The following is a 22,616-nucleotide window of genomic DNA, read 5'->3' as shown; positions in this document are numbered from 1 at the left end:
ACGACGGAACACAACACAATGATGTCACAACGGAACACAACACTATGACGTCACAACGGCAACACAACACTATGATGTCACAACGGGAACACAACACTATGATGTCACAACGGAAGACAACACTATGACGTCACAATGGAACACAACACTATGATGTCACAATGGAACACAACACTATGATGTCATAACGGGAACACAACACTATGATGTCACAACGGGAACACAACACTATGGTGTCACAACGGAACACAACACTATGATGTCACAACGGGAAAACAACATTATGATGTCACAACGGGGAACACAGGACTATGATGTCACAACGGAACACAACACTAGGATGTCACAACGGAACACAATTCTATGATGTCACAACAGGAACACAACTCTATGACATCACAAAGGGAACACAGGACTATGATGTCACAATGGAACACAACACTATGACCTCACATCCGGAACCCAACACTATGATTTCACAACGGAACACAACACTATGACATCACGACGGAACACAACACAATGATGTCACAACGGAACAAAACACTATGACGTCACAACGGCAACACAACACTATGATGTTACAATGGAACACAAAACACTCTGATGTCACAACGGCAACACAACACTATGATGTCACAATGGAACACAAAACACTCTGATGTCACAACGGAACACAACACTATGATGTCACAACGAGAACACAGGACTATGATGTCACAACGGAACACAACACTATGACCTCACATCCGGAACCCAACACTATGATGTCACAACGGGAACACAACACTATGATGTCACAACGGGAATACAACACTATGATGTCACAACGGAACACAACACTATAACATCACAATGGGAACACAACACCATAATGTCACAACGGGAACACAACACTATGATGTCACAACGGAACACAACACTATGATGTCACAACGGAAAAAAACACTATGATGTCACAACGGAAAAAAACACTATGACGTCACAACGGGAACACAACACTATGATGTAACAACGGGAACACAACACTATGATGTCACAACGGGAACACAACATTATGATGTCACAACGGGAACACAGGACTATGATGTCACAACGGAACACAACACTATGATGTCACAACCGGAACACAATTCTATGATGTCACAAATGGAACACAACACTATGATGTCAAAACGGAACACAACACTATGACGTCACAACGGGAACACAGGACTATGATGTCACAATGGAACACAACACTATGACCTCACATCCGGAACCCAACACTATGATTTCACAACGGAAGACAACACTATGACATCACGACGGAACACAATGCAATGATGTCACAACGGAACAAAACACTATGACGTCACAACGGCAACACAACACTATGATGTCACAACGGGAACACAACACTATGATGTCACAACGGGAACACAACACTACGATGTCACAACGGAACACAACACTATGATGTCACAACGAAAAAAACACTATGACGTCACGACGGAACACAACACAATGATGTCACAACGGAACACAACACTATGATGTCACAACGGAACACAACACTATGACGTCACAACGGGAACACAACACTATGATGTCACAACGGGAACACAACACTATAATGTCACAACGGGAACACAACACTATGATGTCACAACGGGAACACAACACTATGATGTCACAACGGGAACACAACACTATGATGTCACAACGGGAACACAACACTATGATGTCACAACAGGAACACAACACTATGACATTACAACCGGAACACAACACTATGACGTCACAACGGGAACACAACACTATGATGTCACAACGTGAACACAACACTATGATGTCACAACGGAACACAACAATATGATGTCACAACGGAAAAAAACACTATGACGTCACAACGGGAACACAACACTATGATGTCACAATGGAACACAACACTATGATGTCACAACGGAAGACAACACTATGACGTCACAATGGAACACAACACTATGATGTCACAATGGAACACAACACTATGATGTCATAACGGGAACACAACACTATGATGTCACAACGGGAACACAACACTATGGTGTCACAACGGGAACACAACACTATGATGTCACAACGGAAGACAACACTATGACGTCACAATGGAACACAACACTATGATGTCACAATGGAACACAACACTATGATGTCATAACGGGAACACAACACTATGATGTCACAACGGGAACACAACACTATGGTGTCACAACGGAACACAACACTATGATGTCACAACGGGAAAACAACATTATGATGTCACAACGGGAACACAGGACTATGATGTCACAACGGAACACAACACTAGGATGTCACAACGGAACACAATTCTATGATGTCACAACAGGAACACAACTCTATGACATCACAAAGGGAACACAGGACTATGATGTCACAATGGAACACAACACTATGACCTCACATCCGGAACCCAACACTATGATTTCACAACGGAACACAACACTATGACATCACGACGGAACACAACACAATGATGTCACAACGGAACACAAAACACTCTGATGTCACAACGGCAACACAACACTATGATGTCACAATGGAACACAAAACACTCTGATGTCACAACGGAACACAACACTATGATGTCACAACGAGAACACAGGACTATGATGTCACAACGGAACACAACACTATGACCTCACATCCGGAACCCAACACTATGATGTCACAACGGGAACACAACACTATGATGTCACAACGGGAATACAACACTATGATGTCACAACGGAACACAACACTATAACATCACAATGGGAACACAACACCATAATGTCACAACGGGAACACAACACTATGATGTCACAACGGAACACAACACTATGATGTCACAACGGAAAAAAACACTATGATGTCACAACGGAAAAAAACACTATGACGTCACAACGGGAACACAACACTATGATGTAACAACGGGAACACAACACTATGATGTCACAACGGGAACACAACATTATGATGTCACAACGGGAACACAGGACTATGATGTCACAACGGAACACAACACTATGATGTCACAACCGGAACACAATTCTATGATGTCACAAATGGAACACAACACTATGATGTCAAAACGGAACACAACACTATGACGTCACAACGGGAACACAGGACTATGATGTCACAATGGAACACAACACTATGACCTCACATCCGGAACCCAACACTATGATTTCACAACGGAAGACAACACTATGACATCACGACGGAACACAATGCAATGATGTCACAACGGAACAAAACACTATGACGTCACAACGGCAACACAACACTATGATGTCACAACGGGAACACAACACTATGATGTCACAACGGGAACACAACACTACGATGTCACAACGGAACACAACACTATGATGTCACAACGAAAAAAACACTATGACGTCACGACGGAACACAACACAATGATGTCACAACGGAACACAACACTATGATGTCACAACGGAACACAACACTATGACGTCACAACGGGAACACAACACTATGATGTCACAACGGGAACACAACACTATAATGTCACAACGGGAACACAACACTATGATGTCACAACGGGAACACAACACTATGATGTCACAACGGGAACACAACACTATGATGTCACAACGGGAACACAACACTATGATGTCACAACAGGAACACAACACTATGACATTACAACCGGAACACAACACTATGACGTCACAACGGGAACACAACACTATGATGTCACAACGTGAACACAACACTATGATGTCACAACGGAACACAACAATATGATGTCACAACGGAAAAAAACACTATGACGTCACAACGGGAACACAACACTATGATGTCACAATGGAACACAAAACACTCTGATGTCACAACGGCAACACAACACTATGATGTCACAATGGAACACAAAACACTCTGATGTCACAACGGAACACAACACTATGATGTCACCATGAGAACACAGGACTATGATGTCACAACGGAACACAACACTATGACCTCACATCCGGAACCCAACACTATGATGTCACAACGGAACACAACACTATGATGTCACAACGGGAACACAACACTATGATGTCACAACGGAACACAACACTATAACATCACAATGGGAACACAACACCATAATGTCACAACGGGAACACAACACTATGATGTCACAACGGAACACAACACTAGGATGTCACAACGGAAAAAAACACTATGATGTCACAACGGAAAAAAACACTATGACGTCACAACGGGAACACAACACTATGATGTAACAACGGGAACACAACACTATGATGTCACAACGGGAACACAACATTATGATGTCACAACGGGAACACAGGACTATAATGTCAAAACGGAACACAAAACTAGGATGTCACAACGGAACACAACACTATGATGTCACAACCGGAACACAATTCTATGATGTCACAACAGGAACACAACACTATGATGTCACAACAGGAACACACCTCTATGACGTCACAACGGGAACACAGGACTATGATGTCACAATGGAACACAACACTATGACCTCACATCCGGAACCCAACACTATGATTTCACAACGGAAGACAACACTATGACATCATGACGGAACACAAAACAATGATGTCACAACGGAACACAACACTATGACGTCACAACGGCAACACAACACTATGATTTCACAACGGAAGACAACACTATGACATCACGACGGAACACAACACAATGATGTCACAACGGAACACAACACTATGACGTCACAACGGCAACACAACACTATGATGTCACAACGGGAACACAATACTATGATGTCACAACGGAAGACAACACTATGACGTCACAACGGGAACACAACACTATGACGTCACAATGGAACACAACACTATGATGTCACAATGGAACACAACACTATGACGTCACAATGGAACACAACACTATGGTGTCACAACGGAACACAACACTATGATGTCACAACGGGAACACAACATTATGATGTCACAACGGGAACACAGGACTATGATGTCACAACGGAACACAACACTAGGATGTCACAACGGAACACAATTCTATGATGTCACAACAGGAACACAACTCTATGACATCACAACGGGAACACAGGACTATGATGTCACAATGGAACACAACACTATGACCTCACATCCGGAACCCAACACTATGATTTCACAACGGAACACAACACTATGACATCACGACGGAACACAACACAATGATGTCACAACGGAACAAAACACTATGACGTCACAACGGCAACACAACACTATGATGTCACAATGGAACACAAAACACTCTGATGTCACAACGGAACACAACACTATGATGTCACAACGAGAACACAGGACTATGATGTCACAACGGAACACAACACTATGACCTCACATCCGGAACCCAACACTATGATGTCACAACGGAACACAACACTATGATGTCACAACGGGAACACAACACTATGATGTCACAACGGAACACAACACTATAACATCACAATGGGATCACAACACCATAATGTCACAACGTGAACACAACACTATGATGTCACAACGGAACACAACACTATTATGTCACAACGGAAAAAAACACTATGATGTCACAACGGAAAAAAACACTATGACGTCACAACGGGAACACAACACTATGATGTAACAACGGGAACACAACACTATGATGTCACAACGGGAACACAACATTATGATGTCACAACGGGAACACAGGACTATGATGTCACAACGGAACACAACACTATGATGTCACAACCGGAACACAATTCTATGATGTCACAACAGGAACACAACACTATGATGTCAAAACGGAAAACAACTCTATGACGTCACAACGGGAACACAGGACTATGATGTCACAATGGAACACAACACTATGACCGCACATCCGGAACCCAACACTATGATTTCACAACGGAAGACAACACTATGACATCATGACGGAAAACAAAACAATGATGTCACAACGGAACACAACACTATGACGTCACAACGGCAACACAACACTATGATTTCACAACAGAAGACAACACTATGACATCACGACGGAACACAACACAATGATGTCACAACGGAACACAACACTATGACGTCACAACGGGAACACAACACTATGATGTCACAACGGGAACACAACACTATGATGTCACAACGGAAGACAACACTATGACGTCACAACGGGAACACAACACTATGACGTCACAATGGAACACAACACTATGATGTCACAATGGAACACAACAGTATGACGTCATAACGGGAACACAACACTATGATGTCACAACGGGAACACAACACTATGGTGTCACAACGGAACACAACACTATGATGTCACAACGGGAACACAACATTATGATGTCACAACGGGAACACAGGACTATGATGTCACAACGGAACACAACACTAGGATGTCACAACGGAACACAATTCTATGATGTCACAACAGGAACACAACACAATGATGTCACAACGGAACACAACACTATGACGTCACAACGGCAACACAACACTATGATGTCACAACAGAACACAACACTATGATGTCAACACAGAAAACAACTCTATGACGTCACAACGGGAACACAACACTATGATGTCACAGCAGGAACACAACACTATGATGTCACAACGGGAACACAACACTATGATGTCACTATGGAACACAAAACAATCTGATGTCACAACGGAACACAACACTATGACCTCACAACCGGAACACAATTCTATGATGTCACAACAGGAACACAACACTATGATGTCAAAACGGAACACAACTCTATGACGTCACAACGGGAACACAACACTATGATGTCACAACGACAACACAACACTATGATGTCACAACGGGAACACAACACTATGATGTCACAACGGAAGACAACACTATGACGTCACAACGGGAACACAACACTATGATGTCACAATGGAACACAACACTATGATGTCACAATGGAACACAACACTATGACGTCATAACGGGAACACAACACTATGATGTCACAACGGGAACACAACACTATGATGTCACAACGGGAACAAAACATTATGATGTCACAACGGGGACACAGGACTATGATGTCACAACGGAACACAACACTAGGATGTCACAACGGAAAACAACACTATGATGTCACAACCGGAACACAATTCTATGATGTCACAACAGGAACACAACACTATGATGTGAAAACGGAACACAACTCTATGACGTCACAACGGGAACACAGGACTATGATGTCACAATGGAACACAACACTATGACCTCACATCCGGAACCCAACACTATGATGTCACAACGGAAGACAACACTATGACATCACGACGGAACACAACACTATGATGTCACAACGGAACACAACACTATAACATCACAATGGGATCACAACACCATAATGTCACAACGTGAACACAACACTATGATGTCACAACAGAACACAACACTATGATGTCAACACAGAAAACAACTCTATGACGTCACAACGGGAACACAACACTATGATGTCACAGCAGGAACACAACACTATGATGTCACAACGGGAACACAACACTATGATGTCACTATGGAACACAAAACACTCTGATGTCACAACGGAACACAACACTATGACCTCACAACCGGAACACAATTCTATGATGTCACAACAGGAACACAACACTATGATGTCAAAACGGAACACAACTCTATGACGTCACAACGGGAACACAACACTATGATGTCACAACGACAACACAACACTATGATGTCACAACGGGAACACAACACTATGATGTCACAACGGAAGACAACACTATGACGTCACAACGGGAACACAACACTATGATGTCACAATGGAACACAACACTATGATGTCACAATGGAACACAACACTATGACGTCATAACGGGAACACAACACTATGATGTCACAACGGGAACACAACACTATGATGTCACAACGGGAACAAAACATTATGATGTCACAACGGGGACACAGGACTATGATGTCACAACGGAACACAACACTAGGATGTCACAACGGAAAACAACACTATGATGTCACAACCGGAACACAATTCTATGATGTCACAACAGGAACACAACACTATGATGTGAAAACGGAACACAACTCTATGACGTCACAACGGGAACACAGGACTATGATGTCACAATGGAAAACAACACTATGACCTCACATCCGGAACCCAACACTATGATGTCACAACGGAAGACAACACTATGACATCACGACGGAACACAACACTATGATGTCACAACGGAACACAACACTATGATGTCACAACAGGAACACAACACTATGATGTCACAACGGGAACACAACATTATGATGTCACAACGGGAACACAGGACTATGATGTCAAAACGGAACACAACTCTTTGACGTCACAACGGGAACACAACACTATGATGTCACAACGGAAAAAAACACTATGATGTCACAACGGACAAAAACACTATGAAGTCACAACGGGAACACAACACTATGATGTCACAATGGAACACAACACTATGACGTCAAAACGGGAACACAACACTATGATGTCACAACGGGAACACAACACTATGATGTCAACACGAACACAACTCTATGACGTCACAACGGAACACAACACTGTAATGTCAAAACGGAACACAACACTCTGATGTCACAATGGAACACAACACTATAATGTCAGAACGGGAACACAACACTATGATGTCACAACGGGAACACAACACTATGATGTCACAATGGAACACAACACTATGATGTCACAACGAAAAAAAACACTATGATGTAACAATGGAAAAAAACACTCTGATGTCACAACGGAACACAACACTTTGATGTCACAATGGAACACAACACTATGACGTCACAACGGGAACACAACACTATGATGTCACAACGGGAACACAACACTATGATGTCAACACGGAACACAACTCTATGACGTCACAATGGAACACAACACTATAATGTCACAACGGAACACAACACTCTGATGTCACAGCAGGAACACAACACTATGACGTCACAACGGGAACACAACACTATGATGTCACAACGGGAACACAACATTATGATGTCACAACGGGAACACAACACTATGATGTCACAACGGAACACAACACTATGATGTCACAACGAAAAAAAAAACTATGATGTCACAACGGAAAAAAACACTCTGATGTCACAACGGAACAAAACCCTATGACGTCACAACGGCAACACAACACTATGATGTCACAATGGAACACAAAACACTATTATGTCACAACGGAACACAACACTATGATGTCACAACGGGAACACAACACTATGATGTCACAACGGAACACAACACTATGACATTACAACCGGAACACAACACTATGACGTCACAACGGGACCACAACACTATGATGTCACAACGTGAACACAACACTATGATGTCACAACGGAACACAACAATATGATGTCACAACGAAAAAAAAAACACTATGACGTCACAACGGGAACACAACACTATGATGTCACAATGGAACACAAAACACTCTGATGTCACAACGGCAACACAACACTATGATGTCACAATGGAACACAAAACACTCTGATGTCACAACGGAACACAACACTATGATGTCACAACGAGAACACAGGACTATGATGTCACAACGGAACACAACACTATGATGTCACAACGGGAACACAACACTATGATCTCACAACGGAACACAAAACTATGACATCACAATGGGAACACAACACCATAATGTCACAACGGGAACACAACACTATGATGTCACAATGGAACACAACACTATGATGTCACAACGGAAAAAAACACTATGATGTCACAACGGAAAAAAACACTATGATGTCACAACAGGAACACAACACTATGATGTCACAATGGAACACAAAACACTCTGATGTCACAACGGAACACAAAACTATGACCTCACAACCGGAACACAATTCTATGATGTCACAATAGGAAAATACACTATGACCTCACAACCGGAACACAATTCTATGATGTCACAATAGGAACACAACACTATGATGTCAAAACGGAACACAACTCTATGACGTCACAACGGGAACACAGGACTATGATGTCACAACGGAACACAACACTGTGACATCAGAACGAGAACACAACACTATGATGTCACAACGAGAACACAACACTATGATGTCACAATGGAACACAAAACACTCTGATGTCACAACGGAACACAACACTATGACCTCACAACCGGAACACAATTCTATGATGTCACAACAGGAACACAACACTATGATGTCAAAACGGAACACAACTCTATGACGTCACAACGGGAACACAACACTATGATGTCACAACGACAACACAACACTATGATGTCACAACGGGAACACAACACTATGATGTCACAACGGAAGACAACACTATGACGTCACAACGGGAACACAACACTATGATGTCACAATGGAACACAACACTATGATGTCACAATGGAACACAACACAATGACGTCATAACGGGAACACAACACTATGATGTCACAACGGGAACACAACACTATGATGTCACAACGGGAACAAAACATTATGATGTCACAACGGGGACACAGGACTATGATGTCACAACGGAACACAACACTAGGATGTCACAACGGAAAACAACACTATGATGTCACAACCGGAACACAATTCTATGATGTCACAACAGGAACACAACACTATGATGTCAAAACGGAACACAACTCTATGACGTCACAACGGGAACACAGGACTATGATGTCACAATGGAACACAACACTATGACCTCACATCCGGAACCCAACACTATGATGTCACAACGGAAGACAACACTATGACATCACGACGGAACACAACACTATGATGTCACAACGGAACACAAAACTATGATGTCACAACAGGAACACAACACTATGATGTCACAACGGGAACACAACATTATGATGTCACAACGGGAACACAGGACTATGATGTCAAAACGGAACACAACTCTTTGACGTCACAACGGGAACACAACACTATGATGTCACAACGGAAAAAAACACTATGATGTCACAACGGACAAAAACACTATGAAGTCACAACGGGAACACAACACTATGATGTCACAATGGAACACAACACTATGACGTCAAAACGGGAACACAACACTATGATGTCACAACGGGAACACAACACTATGATGTCAACACGGAACACAACTCTATGACGTCACAACGGAACACAACACTGTAATGTCACAACGGAACACAACACTCTGATGTCACAATGGAACACAACACTATAATGTCAGAACGGGAACACAACACTATGATGTCACAACGGGAACACAACACTATGATGTCACAATGGAACACAACACTATGATGTCACAACGAAAAAAAACACTATGATGTAACAATGGAAAAAAACACTCTGATGTCACAACGGAACAAAACACTTTGATGTCACAATGGAACACAACACTATGACGTCACAACGGGAACACAACACTATGATGTCACAACGGGAACACAACACTATGATGTCAACACGGAACACAACTCTATGACGTCACAATGGAACACAACACTATAATGTCACAACGGAACACAACACTCTGATGTCACAGCAGGAACACAACACTATGACGTCACAACGGGAACACAACACTATGATGTCACAATGGAACACAACACTATGATGTCACAACGAAAAAAACACTACGATGTAACAATGGAAAAAAACACTCTGATGTCACAACGGAACACAACTCTATGACGTCACAACGGGAACACAACACTTTGATGTCACAGCGGAACACAACACTATGATGTCAACACGGAAGACAACTCTATGACGTCACAACGGAACACAACACTATGACGTCACAACGGAACACAACACTATGACGTCACAACGGGAACACAACACTATGATGTCACAGCAAGAACACAACACTATGATGTCACAACGGGAACACAACACTATGATGTAACAACGGAACATAACACTATGACATCACGACAGGACACAACACAATGATGTCACAACGGAACACAACACTATGATGTCACAACGGAACACAACACTATGACGTCAGAACGGGAACACAACACTATGATGTCAGAACGGGAACACAACACTATGATGTCACAACGGGAACACAACACTATGATGTCACAACGGGAACACAACACTATGATGTCAGAACAGGAACACAACACTATGATGTCACAACGGGAACAAAACACTATGATGTCAAAACGGATCACAACACAATGATGTCACAAAGAAAAAAAACACAATGATGTCACAACGGAACACAACACTATGACGTCACAACGGCAACACAACACTATGATTTCACAACGGAAGACAACACTATGACATCACGACAGAACACAACACAATGATGTCACAACGGAACACAACACTATGACGTCACAACGGCAACACAACACTATGATGTCACAACGGGAACACAACACTATGATGTCACAACGGAAGACAACACTATGACGTCACAATGGAACACAACACTATGATGTCACAATGGAACACAACACTATGATGTCATAACGGGAACACAACACTATGATGTCACAACGGGAACACAACACTATGGTGTCACAACGGAACACAACACTATGATGTCACAACGGGAACACAACATTATGATGTCACAACGGGAACACAGGACTATGATGTCACAAGGGAACACAACACTAGGATGTCACAACGGAACACAATTCTATGATGTCACAACAGGAACACAACTCTATGACATCACAACGGGAACACAAGACTATGATGTCACAATGGAACACAACACTATGACCTCACATCCGGAACCCAACACTATGATTTCACAACGGAACACAACACTATGACATCACGACGGAACACAACACAATGATGTCACAACGGAACAAAACACTATGACGTCACAACGGCAACACAACACTATGATGTTACAATGGAACACAAAACACTCTGATGTCACAACGGCAACACAACACTATGATGTCACAATGGAACACAAAACACTCTGATGTCACAACGGAACACAACACTATGATGTCACAACGAGAACACAGGACTATGATGTCACAACGGAACACAACACTATGACCTCACATCCGGAACCCAACACTATGATGTCACAACGGGAACACAAAACTATGATGTCACAACGGGAACACAACACTATGATGTCACAACGGAACACAACACTATAACATCACAATGGGAACACAACTCCATAATGTCACAACGGGAACACAACACTATGATGTCACAACGGAACACAACACTATGATGTCACAACGGAAAAAAACACTATGATGTCACAACGGAAAAAAACACTATGACGTCACAACGGGAACACAACACTATGATGTAACAACGGGAACACAACACTATGATGTCACAACGGGAACACAACATTATGATGTCACAACGGAACACAACACTATGATGTCACAACCGGAACACAATTCTATGATGTCACAAATGGAACACAACACTATGATGTCAAAACGGAACACAACACTATGACGTCACAACGGGAACACAGGACTATGATGTCACAATGGAACACAACACTATGACCTCACATCCGGAACCCAACACTATGATTTCACAACGGAAGACAACACTATGACATCACGACGGAACACAATGCAATGATGTCACAACGGAACAAAACACTATGACGTCACAACGGCAACACAACACTATGATGTCACAACGGGAACACAACACTATGATGTCACAACGGGAACACAACACTACGATGTCACAACGGGAACACAACACTATGACGTCACAACGGGAACACAACACTATGATGTCACAACGGGAACACAACACTATAATGTCACAACGGGAACACAACACTATGATGTCACAACGGGAACACAACACTATGATGTCACAACGGGAACACAACACTATGATGTCACAACGGGAACACAACACTATGATGTCACAACAGGAACACAACACTATGACATTACAACGGGAACACAACACTATGATGTCAAAACGGGAACACAACACTATGATGTCACAAAGGGAACACAACACTATGATGTCACAACGGGAACACAACACTATGATGTCACAACAGGAACACAACACTATGACATTACAACCGGAACACAACACTATGACGTCACAACGGGAACACAACACTATGATGTCACAACGTGAACACAACACTATGATGTCACAACGGAACACAACAATATGATGTCACAACGGAAAAAAACACTATGACGTCACAACGGGAACACAACACTATGATGTCACAATGGAACACAAAACACTCTGATGTCACAACGGCAACACAACACTATGATGTCACAATGGAACACAAAACACTCTGATGTCACAACGGAACACAACACTATGATGTCACCATGAGAACACAGGACTATGATGTCACAACGGAACACAACACTATGACCTCACATCCGGAACCCAACACTATGATGTCACAACGGAACACAACACTATGATGTCACAACGGGAACACAACACTATGATGTCACAACGGAACACAACACTATAACATCACAATGGGAACACAACACCATAATGTCACAACGGGAACACAACACTATGATGTCACAACGGAACACAACACTATGATGTCACAACGGAAAAAAACACTATGATGTCACAACGGAAAAAAACACTATGACGTCACAACGGGAACACAACACTATGATGTAACAACGGGAACACAACACTATGATGTCACAACGGGAACAAAACATTATGATGTCACAACGGGAACACAGGACTATGATGTCAAAACGGAACACAAAACTAGGATGTCACAACGGAACACAACACTATGATGTCACAACCGGAACACAATTCTATGATGTCACAACAGGAACACAACACTATGATGTCACAACAGGAACACACCTCTATGACGTCACAACGGGAACACAGGACTATGATGTCACAATGGAACACAACACTATGACCTCACATCCGGAACCCAACACTATGATTTCACAACGGAAGACAACACTATGACATCATGACGGAACACAAAACAATGATGTCACAACGGAACACAACACTATGACGTCACAACGGCAACACAACACTATGATTTCACAACGGAAGACAACACTATGACATCACGACGGAACACAACACAATGATGTCACAACGGAACACAACACTATGACGTCACAACGGCAACACAACACTATGATGTCACAACGGGAACACAATACTATGATGTCACAACGGAAGACAACACTATGACGTCACAACGGGAACACAACACTATGACGTCACAATGGAACACAAAACTATGATGTCACAATGGAACACAACACTATGACGTCACAATGGAACACAACACTATGGTGTCACAACGGAACACAACACTATGATGTCACAACGGGAACACAACATTATGATGTCACAACGGGAACACAGGACTATGATGTCACAACGGAACACAACACTAGGATGTCACAACGGAACACAATTCTATGATGTCACAACAGGAACACAACTCTATGACATCACAACGGGAACACAGGACTATGATGTCACAATGGAACACAACACTATGACCTCACATCCGGAACCCAACACTATGATTTCACAACGGAACACAACACTATGACATCACGACGGAACACAACACAATGATGTCACAACGGAACAAAACACTATGACGTCACAACGGCAACACAACACTATGATGTCACAATGGAACACAAAACACTCTGATGTCACAACGGAACACAACACTATGATGTCACAACGAGAACACAGGACTATGATGTCACAACGGAACACAACACTATGACCTCACATCCGGAACCCAACACTATGATGTCACAACGGAACACAACACTATGATGTCACAACGGGAACACAACACTATGATGTCACAACGGAACACAACACTATAACATCACAATGGGAACACAACACCATAATGTCACAACGTGAACACAACACTATGATGTCACAACGGAACACAACACTATTATGTCACAACGGAAAAAAACACTATGATGTCACAACGGAAAAAAACACTATGACGTCACAACGGGAACACAACACTATGATGTAACAACGGGAACACAACACTATGATGTCACAACGGGAACACAACATTATGATGTCACAACGGGAACACAGGACTATGATGTCACAACGGAACACAACACTATGATGTCACAACCGGAACACAATTCTATGATGTCACAACAGGAACACAACACTATGATGTCAAAACGGAAAACAACTCTATGACGTCACAACGGGAACACAGGACTATGATGTCACAATGGAACACAACACTATGACCTCACATCCGGAACCCAACACTATGATTTCACAACGGAAGACAACATTATGACATCATGACGGAAAACAAAACAATGATGTCACAACGGAACACAACACTATGACGTCACAACGGCAACACAACACTATGATTTCACAACAGAAGACAACACTATGACATCACGACGGAACACAACACAATGATGTCACAACGGAACACAACACTATGACGTCACAACGGGAACACAACACTATGATGTCACAACGGGAACACAACACTATGATGTCACAACGGAAGACAACACTATGACGTCCCAACGGGAACACAACACTATGACGTCACAATGGAACACAACACTATGATGTCACAATGGAACACAACAGTATGACGTCATAACGGGAACACAACACTATGATGTCACAATGGGAACACAACACTATGGTGTCACAACGGAACAAAACACTATGATGTCACAACGGGAACACAACATTATGATGTCACAACGGGAACACAGGACTATGATGTCACAACGGAACACAACACTAGGATGTCACAACGGAACACAATTCTATGATGTCACAACAGGAACACAACACAATGATGTCACAACGGAACACAACACTATGACGTCACAACGGCAACACAACACTATGATGTCACAACAGAACACAACACTATGATGTCAACACAGAAAACAACACTATGATGTCACAGCAGGAACACAACACTATGATGTCACAACGGGAACACAACACTATGATGTCACAATGGAACAAAACACTATGATGTCACAACGAAAAAAACACTATGACATCACGACGGAACACAACACAATGATGTCACAACGGAACACAACACTATGATGTCACAACGGAACACAACACTATGACGTCACAACGGGAACACAACACTATGATGTCACAACGGGAACACAACACTATGATGTCACAACGGGAACACAACACTATGATGTCACAACAGGAACACAACACTATGATGTCACAACGGAACACAACACTATGATGTCACAACGAAAAAAAACACTATGATGTCACAACGGAAAAAAACACTCTGATGTCACAACGGAACAAAACACTATGACGTCACAACGGCAACACAACACTATGATGTCACAATGGAACACAAAACACTATTATGTCACAACGGAACACAACACTATGATGTCACAACGGGAAAACAACACTATGATGTCACAACGGAACACAACACTATGACATTACAACCGGAACACAACACTATGACGTCACAACGGGACCACAACACTATGATGTCACAACGTGAACACAACACTATGATGTCACAACGGAACACAACAATATGATGTCACAACGAAAAAAAAACACTATGACGTCACAACGGGAACACAACACTATGATGTCACAATGGAACACAAAACACTCTGATGTCACAACGGCAAAACAACACTATGATGTCACAATGGAACACAAAACACTCTGATGTCACAACGGAACACAACACTATGATGTCACAACGAGAACACAGGACTATGATGTCACAACGGAACACAACACTATGATGTCACAACGGAACACAAAACTATGACATCACAATGGGAACACAACACCATAATGTCACAACGGGAACACAACACTATGATGTCACAATGGAATACAACACTATGATGTCACAACGGAAAAAAACACTATGATGTCACAACGGAAAAAAACACTATGATGTCACAACAGGAACACAACACTATGATGTCACAATGGAACACAAAACACTCTGATGTCACAACGGAACACAAAACTATGACCTCACAACCGGAACACAATTCTATGATGTCACAATAGGAAAATACACTATGACCTCACAACCGGAACACAATTCTATGATGTCACAATAGGAACACAACACTATGATGTCAAAACGGAACACAACTCTATGACGTCACAACGGGAACACAGGACTATGATGTCACAACGGAACACAACACTGTGACATCAGAACGAGAACACAACACTATGATGTCACAACGAGAACACAACACTATGATGTCACAATGGAACACAAAACACTCTGATGTCACAACGGAACACAACACTATGACCTCACAACCGGAACACAATTCTATGATGTCACAACAGGAACAAAACACTATGATGTCAAAACGGAACACAACTCTATGACGTCACAACGGGAACACAACACTATGATGTCACAATGGAACACAACACTGTGACATCAGAACGAGAACACAACACTATGATGTCACAACGAGAACACAACACTATGATGTCACAATGGAACACAAAACACTCTGATGTCACAACGGAACACAACACTATGACCTCACAACCGGAACACAATTCTATGATGTCACAACAGGAACACAACACTATGATGTCAAAACGGAACACAACTCTATGACGTCACAACGGGAACACAACACTATGATGTCACAACGACAACACAACACTATGATGTCACAACGGGAACACAACACTATGATGTCACAACGGAAGACAACACTATGACGTCACAACGGGAACACAACACTATGATGTCACAATGGAACACAACACTATGATGTCACAATGGAACACAATACTATGACGTCATAACGGGAACACAACACTATGATGTCACAACGGGAACACAACACTATGATGTCACAACGGGAACAAAACATTATGATGTCACAACGGGGACACAGGACTATGATGTCACAACGGAACACAACACTAGGATGTCACAACGGAAAACAACACTATGATGTCACAACCGGAACACAATTCTATGATGTCACAACAGGAACACAACACTATGATGTCAAAACGGAACACAACTCTATGACGTCACAACGGGAACACAGGACTATGATGTCACAATGGAACACAACACTATGACCTCACATCCGGAACCCAACACTATGATGTCACAACGGAAGACAACACTATGACATCACGACGGAACACAACACTATGATGTCACAACGGAACACAACACTATGATGTCACAACAGGAACACAACACTATGATGTCACAACGGGAACACAACATTATGATGTCACAACGGGAACACAGGACTATGATGTCAAAACGGAACACAACTCTTTGACGTCACAACGGGAACACAACACTATGATGTCACAACGGAAAAAAACACTATGATGTCACAACGGACAAAAACACTATGAAGTCACAACGGGAACACAACACTATGATGTCACAATGGAACACAACACTATAATGTCAGAACGGGAACACAACACTATGATGTCACAACGGGAACACAACACTATGATGTCACAATGGAACACAACACTATGATGTCACAACGAAAAAAAACACTATGATGTAACAATGGAAAAAAACACTCTGATGTCACAACGGAACAAAACACTTTGATGTCACAATGGAACACAACACTATGACGTCACAACGGGAACACAACACTATGATGTCACAACGGAACACAACACTATGACGTCACAACGGGAACACAACACTATGATGTCACAACGGGAACACAACACTATGATGTCACAACGGGAACACAACATTATGATGTCACAACGGGAACACAGGACTATGATGTCAAAACGGAACACAACTCTTTGACGTCACAACGGGAACACAACACTATGATGTCACAACGGAAAAAAACACTAGGATGTCACAACGGACAAAAACACTATGAAGTCACAACGGGAACACAACACTATGATGTCACAATGGAACACAACACTATAATGTCAGAACGGGAACACAACACTATGATGTCACAACGGGAACACAACACTATGATGTCACAATGGAACACAACACTATGATGTCACAACGAAAAAAAACACTATGATGTAACAATGGAAAAAAACACTCTGATGTCACAACGGAACAAAACACTTTGATGTCACAATGGAACACAACACTATGACGTCACAACGGGAACACAACACTATGATGTCACAACGAAAAAAACACTATGACGTCACGACGGAACACAACACAATGATGTCACAACGGAACACAACACTATGATGTCACAACGGAACACAACACTATGACGTCACAACGGGAACACAACACTATGATGTCACAACGGGAACACAACACTATGATGTCACAACGGGAACACAACACTATGATGTCACAACGGGAACACAACACTATGATGTCAAAACGGGAACACAACACTATGATGTCACAACGGGAACACAACACTATGATGTCACAACAGGAACACAACACTATGACATTACAACCGGAACACAACACTATGACGTCACAACGGGAACACAACACTATGATGTCACAACGGGAACACAACACTATGATGTCACAACGGAAGACAACACTATGACGTCACAACGGGAACACAACACTATGATGTCACAATGGAACACAACACTATGATGTCACAATGGAACACAACACTATGACGTCATAACGGGAACACAACACTATGATGTCACAACGGGAACACAACACTATGATGTCACAACGGGAACAAAACATTATGATGTCACAACGGGGACACAGGACTATGATGTCACAACGGAACACAACACTAGGATGTCACAACGGAAAACAACACTATGATGTCACAACCGGAACACAATTCTATGATGTCACAACAGGAACACAACACTATGATGTCAAAACGGAACACAACTCTATGACGTCACAACGGGAACACAGGACTATGATGTCACAATGGAACACAACACTATGACCTCACATCCGGAACCCAACACTATGATGTCACAACGGGAACACAACACTATGATGTCACAACGGGAACAAAACATTATGATGTCACAACGGGGACACAGGACTATGATGTCACAACGGAACACAACACTAGGATGTCACAACGGAAAACAACACTATGATGTCACAACCGGAACACAATTCTATGATGTCACAACAGGAACACAACACTATGATGTCAAAACGGAACACAACTCTATGACGTCACAACGGGAACACAGGACTATGATGTCACAATGGAACACAACACTATGACCTCACATCCGGAACCCAACACTATGATGTCACAACGGAAGACAACACTATGACATCACGACGGAACACAACACTATGATGTCACAACGGAACACAACACTATGATGTCACAACAGGAACACAACACTATGATGTCACAACGGGAACACAACATTATGATGTCACAACGGGAACACAGGACTATGATGTCAAAACGGAACACAACTCTTTGACGTCACAACGGGAACACAACACTATGATGTCACAACGGAAAAAAACACTATGATGTCACAACGGACAAAAACACTATGAAGTCACAACGGGAACACAACACTATGATGTCACAATGGAACACAACACTATGACGTCAAAACGGGAACACAACACTATGATGTCACAACGGGAACACAACACTATGATGTCAACACGGAACACAACTCTATGACGTCACAATGGAACACAACACTGTAATGTCACAACGGAACACAACACTCTGATGTCACAATGGAACACAACACTATAATGTCAGAACGGGAACACAACACTATGATGTCACAACGGGAACACAACACTATGATGTCACAATGGAACACAACACTATGATGTCACAACGAAAAAAAACACTATGATGTAACAATGGAAAAAAACACTCTGATGTCACAACCGAACAAAACACTTTGATGTCACAATGGAACACAACACTATGACGTCACAACGGGAACACAACACTATGATGTCACAACGGGAACACAACACTATGATGTCAACACGGAACACAACTCTATGACGTCACAATGGAACACAACACTATAATGTCACAACGGAACACAACACTCTGATGTCACAGCAGGAACACAACACTATGACGTCACAACGGGAACACAACACTATGATGTCACAATGGAACACAACACTATGATGTCACAACGAAAAAAACACTACGATGTAACAATGGAAAAAAACACTCTGATGTCACAACGGAACACAACTCTATGACGTCACAACGGGAACACAACACTTTGATGTCACAGCGAACACAACACTATGATGTCAACACGGAAGACAACTCTATGACGTCACAACGGAACACAACACTATGACGTCACAACGGAACACAACACTATGACGTCACAACGGGAACACAACACTATGATGTCACAGCAAGAACACAACACTATGATGTCACAACGGGAACACAACACTATGATGTAACAACGGAACATAACACTATGACATCACGACAGGACACAACACAATGATGTCACAACGGAACACAACACTATGATGTCACAACGGAACACAACAC

The sequence above is a fragment of the Telmatherina bonti genome (genome assembly GCF_933228915.1).
Source record: "Telmatherina bonti genome assembly, chromosome: 23".
Lineage (NCBI taxonomy): Eukaryota > Metazoa > Chordata > Actinopteri > Atheriniformes > Telmatherinidae > Telmatherina > Telmatherina bonti.
Note: the sequence above shows the minus strand (reverse complement) of the source record.